Source organism: Bos indicus, chromosome 5 (assembly GCF_029378745.1).
Source record: "Bos indicus isolate NIAB-ARS_2022 breed Sahiwal x Tharparkar chromosome 5, NIAB-ARS_B.indTharparkar_mat_pri_1.0, whole genome shotgun sequence".
Lineage (NCBI taxonomy): Eukaryota > Metazoa > Chordata > Mammalia > Artiodactyla > Bovidae > Bos > Bos indicus.
Window position 1 is genome coordinate 40968463 of NC_091764.1, and position 10019 is coordinate 40978481.

Below are 10019 nucleotides of genomic sequence, written 5' to 3' on the forward strand. Positions count from 1 at the left end.
CACATAGTGCCTTACTGGTTCAAAAGGGAATGAGTTCTAGGAATTATAGATCAATAAACATGACATTAATTTCTAGAAAAATTATAAAATATTACAGTGAAGATTAGGAAGCATTTAGAAAACAGTCTGATGTATTGTTAAGCTAACGTTTTTTTCTTTGAAGCCATTGCTGGGTTGGTAGATTAGGGAAATTCTGTAGGTAAAGAATTTGACTTATTCCTTTCATTTAACAATTTTGTAGAACATTTACTTTGTACTGGGTCGTGAGCAAAATAAACTTTATTAAACCTGTGGATGATAATGATAGCAAGTAATCTCTGAAATTTAGTAGTTAAAAAAGATGAGGCTTAGTTGGATCCTCTGTTAGAGTTGAAGAGTAGGCTCAGATTGAGGTCACTAACAGGGTACCCTAGTGGCTCAGACGGTAAAAGCGTCTGTTTACAATGCAGGAGACCTGGGTTCAAGCCTTGGGTTGGGAAGATCCCCTGGAGAAGGAAATGGCAATCCACTCCAGTACTATTGCCTGGAAAATCCCATGGACAGAAGACCCTGGTAGGCTACAGTTTGTGGGGTCACAAAGAGTCGGACACAACTGAGCGACAACACTTCACTTTACTTTAACAGGGTACCACCCAAAGCTCCATCCTTCATGCTTCATGCGGATAAAATCTAAGAAGCCCAGAGCAAGCTAAATCAATGTCATGGTGGTTTAGTTGCTAAGTTGTATGTGACTCTTGAGACCCCACAGACTATAGCCTGCCAGGCTCCTTTGTCCGTGAGATATCCTAGGCAAGAATACTGGAGTGGTTTGCCATTTCCTTCTCCAGGGCATCTTCCCAATCCAGGGATCTTCTGCATTGCAAGTAGTTTCTTTAACAATAACAGAGTTAATATTCAAAATATTTTTAAGACAATGGATGCTCTGAAAAATTAAGAAAAATTAAAAGTCACAGGTAATATGTTTCTAATATCTTTATACTGCCTTTTACATTTCAAATAGCAGTCCTTTTGACCGACACTTAGACGTGGTCATCAGTGAGACAGACTCCTCCAGTGTATGTCCAGTAGGGAATTTATAGGAGCCCATACAAGTAGGCAGCCAGCTTTTGGGACAGAGAGACCTCTTTAAAAGATGAAGGAGAAATCTACATTGTATTCATAGCCTGACTGGAGGACCTTTGTATTCCAACCTGATTATACAATTCTAAGGACTTCTTTGACGATTACAGTGAAGTATGTGTGCTTAGTTGCTCAGTCGTGTCCACCTCTTTGTGACCCTATAGACCTAGCCTGCCAGGCTTCTCTGTTCATGGGGATTCTCCAGACAAGAATACTGGAGTGAGTTGCCGTGCCCTCCTCCACGGGATCTTCCCAACCCAGGGCTCAAACCCAGGTCTCTCACATTGCAGGCGGATTCCTTACAGTCTGAGCCACCAGAAGTGGTTTTTGTCAAATTTCCGAGGGAACTTGTTCTCTGAAATGGAATAAATCAGCTAAGTTTGCATACTGCCTACAAAAGGAAACACTATCCCTTTTTTGTAACTTTCTATTGAGTTCAGTTCAGTCACTCAGTCGTGTCTGACTCTTTGCAACCCCATGGACTGTAGCTAGCCAGACTTCTCTGTCCACGGGGTTCTCCAGGCAAGAATACTGGGGTGTGTTGCCATCTCCGAACGTCTCAACCCAGGGACTCAACCTAGGTCTCCTGCATTGCAGGCATATTCTTTACCTTTTGAGCCACCAAGGAACCCCTTTGTTAGTGTTGATTTAGGCTAAAGGAAAAGAAGAAGAGGGCAGCAGAGGATGAGATTGTTGGATGACATCACTGACTTAATGGACATGAACTTGAACAAACTCTGGGAGGTAGTGGAGGACAGAGAAGCCTGGCATGCTGCAGTCCATGGGATATTAAAGAGTCAGACACAACTTAGCGACTGAATAACAACAACAATTAGTGCTTAGTACAATAAATGTGGTTTGACTCACTAACAACACCTGAGTCATTTAATTTCATCACTTTTGACTCTCGTCTTTTGACTTACCAAATTCCCTTTTCTTAAATATTGTTTGAGTCTGTTTTTATGAAACCAGGAACATTATTTCCTATTGTTCTTTTTATAAAGAGAGTTGGTAAAATATGAAGATGGCAACTCTGAAAGCCATATGTATGCCCTCTGTGGAACTCTCTTATTCTCTCTTGATTCTAAATGATTCATTCTACCACTTGATGATACCTGTCAAGAAAATCAATTATTTAGTGTTTTGGAGGTGATTGGCTTGCAGATAATCTTGTGATTTTAAGTGCGTTTTTGGTAAATTTATCAGTTTCTGAAAACTGTAAATTATTTCAACACTTGCTGGAGTTGTAATTGAGTTACTTAGAATAGATATTCAAAGATCAATAGACTATCAAAATTAGTAGATGTGGGCTCCGTACTACACATTCATCTTCAGTTTTGTTGTTAAAAAATATTTCACCAAAGAAATTCTTATCTTGTAAAAATGAAAGCCAATTGTTTTCTTACATGCCTTTCCTGGAGCTGAGGTCCCCACTGTTCCCTATCTCCTTATTTTCTTCTTGCCTCCCCCATAAACATTATACTTTGGTGATTTAACTCTTTGATGAAAAGTTGGGTGTTTCCTAGTCTTAGGTAGAATGTGAATAAAAGCATGTAAAGAATTGCTTTGTTTATTGATCTGTAATATGCCACATACATAGTATACTTGCAATATTTCAAGACAAGGCCCCTGGCTCTTTACCCTGATTAACATCCCCGCAAATCCCATCCATATAGAACTTACAGATCTGTGATAGCTGTTCAGGTAATATTTGCCCGTCATTAAAAGGCAGCTACTGTTGATTACTGGGTTCAAAAGTATTTTGAAGTATCTATGATTTTACTCTATAAACAGTTTAATGGCTAGTCAGATACAGTTTCGTGTAACTTATAATTCCTTGTAATGTATGTTTGAGATCAGTTTGAAAGATAGCAGTTTTAAAATAAAGTGGTATAGTAAGTAAAATCAATGTTTAAATGTCCTCTTTTCCAATTTAGATATTGGTAAAATATTCAAGTTCTACCAAGAAGTTTTTTTTTTTTTTGGTAAGAACTGCCTATACTATAGTACTTATTATCCTTAACTCTTCCTCTTTTGAGCTTCATGTCCTAAAAGAAATTTTATGCCACTGATTCCTTTTACTTAATTCCTAATACTTAATTACTTTTACTTTAAACACATTTTCATGCCATTAAAAAAATGAGGATCTCTCTTCCTCCCTCTCAACCTTCCTTCATAGAAAAATTTAGTAAAGTACAGTGGAAAGAAAAACATGGAAGATTCGGAAACTGTCTGTAGTTTTTAATTTTATTTTAAAAGATTTTATTCTAAAAGCAGTTAAGATATCTACTCTTAAATCTTTAAGTGTATGGTAAAAGTATTGATAACTATAGTACAATGTTGTACAGCCAAACTATAGAACTTATTCATTGTGCTTAACTGAAGCTTTATGCGCACTGGTTAGCAGCTCGTCGTTTCCCCCTCCCCACAGCCCCTGGAAAACACTGTTTTGCTCTGTACCTCTATGTGTTCGACTGTTTTAGCTATCTGATTTTAAGTGGAATCATGTAGTTTTCCAGTTCATTCAGCCTGAGCTGTTTCCTCTTCCTGAAATTTATTTTTTTCCTCCTAGGCATTGTTCAAAGTATTCTAATGTATTAACTCATTTACTATTTACCCACACAATAATGTTATTTCTCATTTTATACAAATAGGACCTCAAGAATGTGAGAATGAATAACTTTATGAAGTACATGCATTTAGTAAGTTGTGGAGGTGATATTTGAACCCAGTAGTTTTGACCCAAAATTTGATCTCTTAACCACTGCACCATGCTTCTTTAAGCCAATGATAAGAATACCTGTCTACAGAGTTGGCATGAGAAGGAAATGGGACAACTGTACAAAGGTCTTAGGACAGTGCCTGGCATATAGTTAAATATATAGTAAGTGTTAGCTATTAGTATTACATTTTGATTTTAATAAGTCTAGCATATATCTTTCTCAGTGGCATAGTACAAATAATATTTATAGATTGTAATGTAAGTTGTTCCATGAACTTGTATATTTTATCAACCCTTTCTGAGTTCTAGGTTTCTTAGCTTTAGTTATACTGTACCTATAGTACAGTATACATATACATAAAGTATACATATAGTATAGTATACATATACATAAAGTATATGTACTTTAGCTATAGTATGCACTTCATAGTGGTTTTGTGAGTATTAAATTAGGTAGCATTATATAAGAGTAACTTGGTACATATAAATGCCTAGTAGTGTTGGCATTTACTCTGCTATGTGAATTCCTTAAAGACAAGATCAGTGTTTTATTATTTTTGCATTCAACTAAGGGTATATCACAGCTCCTGGTGCATAGTAGGTATTTTGTAAATGCTTGTAGAATAAATGAATGAATTCTTTGAAAGAAGAAAGAACAGAAGGAAGGATATATGTATGGACATTTTTCTCCTGGAGGTAATTTTCTTCTAGAGAAAAAAGATCATTTAAAGGCCACTTGGATTTGAAAACTTCGTTTTTTATTTTAAAATTAAAGGTTAAACTGTTCTGATATTTAATTCTGAAGTACTAGGCAGCCAAACTTGGCCACTTAAGGACTGAAGAATGGAAGAGAAAGTGGAGAGGCAAAGAAAGAATAAGAAACTTAGTAAGTACTATAGCTTCTTACTGAAAAGTTCAGGCTTAAACTAAAGAAAGCAGGAAAATCCACTAGGCCAGCCAGATGTGACTTAAACCAAATCCCCTATGGATATGCAGTGGAGGTAATGAATAGATTCAAGGGATATTGAATCTGGTAAACACTGTGCCTGAAGAATTATGGACGGAGGTCCATAATATTGTATTGTACAGGAACCAGTGAAGAAAACCATCCCACAGAAAAAGAAAAGCAGGAAGGCAAAGTGGTTATCTGAGGAGGCTTTACAGATAGCTGAAGAAAGAAGAGAAGCAAAAAGCAAGGGAGAAAAGGAAAGGTACATCCAACTAAATGCAGAGTTCCAAAGAATAGCAAGGAGAGGCAAGAAGGCCTTCTTCAATGAACAATGCATAAAACTAGAAGAAAACAACAGAAGGGGAAATACTAGAAATCTCTTCTAGAAAATTGGAAATAATCAAGGGATTATTTTGCACAAAGATGGGCACAATAAAGGACAGAAATGGTAGAGACCTAGTAGATGCTGAAGAGATGAAGAAAAAGTACATGGAAGAACTGTACAGAAAAGATCTTAATAAACTGGATAACTAAAGTGGTGTGGTGAGCCACCCAGAGCCAGACATTCTAGAGTGTGAAGTCAAGTGGGCCTTAAGAAGCACTCCTTTTAATATAGCTAGTGGATGCGATGGAATTCCTATAAAGCTATTCAAAACCCTAAAGGATGATGCCGTCAAGGTGTTGCATTCAATATGTCAGCAGATCCAGAAGACCCAGCAGTGGCCACAGGGCTAGAAAATGTTGATCCTTATCCCAATTCCCAAGAAGGGTAGTACTAATGAATGTCCTAACCATTGGACAGTTGCACTCCTCTCCCATGCTAGTAAGGTCATGCTTAAAATCTTGCATGCTAGGCTTTAGCATTATGTGAACCAAGAACTTCCAGATGTCCAAGCTGGGTATAGAAAAGGCAGTAGAACCAGAGATCAAATTGCCAGCATTTGCTGGATCATAGGGGAAGCAAGGGAATTCCAGAAAAAACATCTACTTCTATTTCAACTATGCTGAAGCCTTTGACCATGTGGATCATAACAAACTGTGGAAAGCTCTTAAAGAGATGGGATTACCAGACTATCTTACCTTCTCATAAGAAACCTGAATGTGAGTGGAACAACTGATTGGTTCAGGATGGAGAAGGAAGTATGACAGGGCTGTCTGCTGTCACTGTTTGTTTAACCTCTACTCTGAGCACATCATGAGAAATACTGGGCTTGGTTGAGTTACAAGCTGGAATCAAGATAGGCAGGAGAAGCATCAACAACCTCAGGTATGTGGATGATACCACTCTAATGGCAGAAAGTGAAGAGGAACTAAGGAGCCTCTTGATGAGTGTGAAGGAGGTGAGTGAAAGTGAATTATTAAAAAACTAAGATTATGGCATCTGGCCCCATTACTTCATGGCAAATAGAGGGTGGGGGAAAGGTGGAAGTAGTGACAGATTTCGTCTTCTTGGCCTCTAAAGTCTCTGTGGATGGTGACTGCAGCCATGAAATCAGAAGATGATTGCTTCTTGGCAGGAAAGCCATGACAAACCTAGACAGTGTGTTGAAAAGCAGAGACATTACTGTGCCGACAAAGGTCCGTATATGGTGTTCCCAGTGGTCATGTATAGTTTTGAGAGCTGGACCATAAAGAAAACAGAGTACCAAAGAATTTATGCCTTCAAACTGCGGTGCTGGAGAAGACTCCTGCGAGTCCCTTAGACGGCAAGATCAAACTAGTCAATCTTAAGGGAAATCAACCCTGAATACTCATTGGGAGGATTGATGCTGAAACTGAAGCTCCAGTATTCATCTGTTCATCTGATGTGAACAGTCTTCTCATTGAAAAAGACTCTGATGCTAGGAAAGATTGAGGGCAGAAGGAGGATAGGGCATCTGAGGATGAGAGGTTTGGATGGCATTACTGATGTAATGGGCAGGAACTTGGGCAAACTTTGGGAGTTGATGAGGGACGGGGGGCTGGCGTGCTGCAGTCCATGGGATCGCAAAGAGTAGGACATGACTGGGTGACTGTACAAAGTACTATAGGCATGTTACACTCTAAAACCCCTAGATAACAGTCTATAGTGGTAGCTTCAGAGACAGTACCAGTGATCAGGGGCTTTTGGAAATAGAATTAGATGATTGGCCTTTATTTTCAAAAAAATTACTTGCACTTTGCATGTGTGTCTTTGATAAATCCTTTTTGAATGGAACTGTAGCCCAAGGTGGTAGTGAGGGGTGTGGAATGTTGTTGATGGTGTGTGTGTGTGTGTGTGTGTGTGTGTGGTTGTATCACCAGTTGAGCAAACAACCTGGTATCTGATGAAATTAAACTGAGGACATATTCTCTGCATCCACCATCAGAGTTAAGGCAGCAGTTCGGAGGGAAGATAATGCATTTTTAGGGTTGTTGTGATGGTCTATCTCAAGGCCTCACAATATTTCCTGGGATGAGGTAGTGAAACTTATTTCCTGAGACTGACCTTTAGTACTACATAAGAGAAGCCTAGCTTGACAGGCCAGTCCCTTAACTTGGAGATTTCTCCAGAAACATGGTGCAGTGTTAGGTCTACGGAACAAATGAGGATCTGTCCATGGCTTTAGAGGCACACCTAATCACACTGCCCATCACTTGTGTCTTGGCAGTTATGTGTTCCTTGATCTCCCTGCTTGTGGACAAAAGGCAGAAGTGCCTCCATTGTTTTTTTCCCCTTAGTTTCTGACTGTTTGGCTTTTGAGAGTGAATTGTCTGGGATACCTTCTGCTGTTGGAGTAAGGAGAAGCGAGTGGTATTTTTCACCAGTGGGAAAAATGAAGTATTTCTTACCCATAGGAATGACACATGAGACTAGACATGTAACTTATTTGTGAGCCTCTCTTATTTCTCAGTTCAGGTTGTTTCCGTCACGTTATTGATGAGCACAGGTTAAGAAAATATGTGGTATTAAAGGAGACCACACTTTCTTTTATCATGGAAACGTTACTTTTATTTATTTTTATGAATAGATGAAATCAGAAGTCTTCAAATTAAGCTGTTTTTCAGAAAGATGTTAGCAGTTAGGAACAGGGAGATTAAGGAAAATATCACCCTTCTAAGCCACTTGCCATCCCACTCCTGTGTTCTTGCCTGGAGAATCCCAGGGACGGGGGAGCCTGGTGGGCTGTCGTCCGTGGGGTCGCACAGAGTCGGACACGACTGAAGTGACTTAGCAGCAGCAGCAGCAGCAGCAGCAGCAGGCCACTTGCATTTTGACTGTCAATGTATCTGCTATTGGTGCCCGGATTAGCATCTTCTAGGTGCCATCAGTTCAGAAGTTTTCCAGTTTTTTGCCCTTGCTTGGAAGGCAGCGAAGGCAGTAAGGAGTGGTGGAGTGGAGGGAACTTGGCATGTGGAATTGGAAATCTTGTGCTATGGTCTTGCTTTTGTCTTTTGTTCAAATGTGGGATTTTAACCACTTTGGGCTTTCTTTCTCCTTTGTAAAGTAAGAGTTTCATCAGGTTCTGGGTGGTTTCTTTGAACATAGGCACTTCATTGACGAGATGAGAGGAAGGAAAAAGGAGTACTGAGATGATCTGCCACCTATTCAGGCCCCTTTCTCAGTGTGAAATGGACACAAAAACAGAGTGGTCAGGCCTTAGCAGGAGAGAGAGCTCAATCCTACTCGCATAAACTTACAAGCTGCCACATAGATAAATTCATTATGAAAATGAGGCTTTAAGTCCAACCCTGTCCTATGATACCTTTTTTTTTTATGCATTCATCCTAAATCATTTTAATTTTTAACAAACTGCTGTTTCCCTTCACTGAGAATTGGTACTTGGTTCTGGATAGCTCTTCAATTGAATGAGCTCATTTATCTTGAGTTTTGCTATTTGAGTGAGCATTGTGAGAAACTTGCTTTGCTGGCTATTTGTGTATTTCTTATTAAGGCATCTTGTTGAAGCTGAAGAGTATGCTCTTTGAAAGTGTTTTTTCATGATTAACTGTTGCATTGAAAAGTGGCTTTGTGTTTTCATAGACCATACAAATCTAAGTCAACAGACATGGTTTCAAAGTAGTTATTGGTGGATAGAATGCACAGGTAAGTACTTGAGAGCCCAGTGCTTGTAGTTTGAAGTATTTTTAAGGATTAAAGAGGGAGAAGAAAGCATGACCCAGGTCTGGAGTTTCCCATTTGATTATTTTTTACAGTATCAGTATAAACTGAAGTTTTGCCATTATCTTGCCAGATGTGAGCTTCTTCCTTAATTAGATACATTTATATATATCAGTTAAAAGCACTCGGTCTAATGTTCACTATTCTTTATACTTGTTACTGATATTGTTGGAATGCTTTTTACTGCCTTCCAAATCCATATTTGTGTATACTTTAAAAGAAAACAGCTGCATTTTAAAATATGATGAGTGATATCTAGTGCTGGTTAAAATGGAACAGTAAATCCTCTACATCCTGTCACTCCACTGATTATAGCTAAAAAGTCTGGAAATGATGCAAAACACAGTTGAGGACTGAAAAGTAAATGATAGCGGGCAAATGGAGGGGCCGAGGGTACGGTCAAAATTTGAAGCCTAGCTGGCATGGCAGTGAATTTACTGTTTGTTTTTATCCTCCTTAATCTTGTGGCTTTAATCTGTGGGTGGGCTTTTTTTCCCCTTTTTCCTCTCCTGACCCTGCCTTCAGGCCAGCCAGTCACAAAGCTGTGTTGCTGCTGTGGTAGTGGCGATGGTGCAGGCACCAGATGCTGAGACAGAGCCCATGTTCTGCCTGGAGGAATCGGGAAAGGGGTCTTTGGACTCCAGAGTCTGTGAGGAAATTGCTGTTATGTTTCTCTCTAGTTTCTTTTGCTACTTTGCCCAAGGGCTGTTCTAAATACATGAAATGTTATGTTAGTATAAAAGATTAAACTTCTGAGAGAAATCTTGAACTTCTAGACTACAGATTGTGAAAAAGGGACCCTGGGAGCTAGAGAGTGTTAGGTAAATTTTGGAGAAGACAGAGCTGAAAAGGGGAGCTCGTACTTTGTGTGTAAATCAATATAAGTCCCAAGTTCACCTCTAAACTGCATATGCATGGATCAGTTATGCCTAAAGGGGCATGACAGAGGTTACTGAACTTTGGTGTAAACTACCATTCAAATCCCAGACTATTCACTAAATAATCCCAATAACATCAGCTGTTGAAAACTGATTTGACATTGAACCATTTCCTACAGAAGGCAGGGCAGAATTTGTATTGACTTCTCA

At 39.2% G+C, this 10019-nt stretch overlaps 1 protein-coding gene across 1 annotated transcript in view; it reads left to right on the top strand.

Moving 5' to 3' along the window:
* SLC2A13 (solute carrier family 2 member 13) overlaps positions 1–10019 on the top strand; it is a 526379-nt gene that overhangs the window by 36583 nt on the left and 479777 nt on the right. The gene's annotated exons all lie outside the window — the stretch shown is intronic.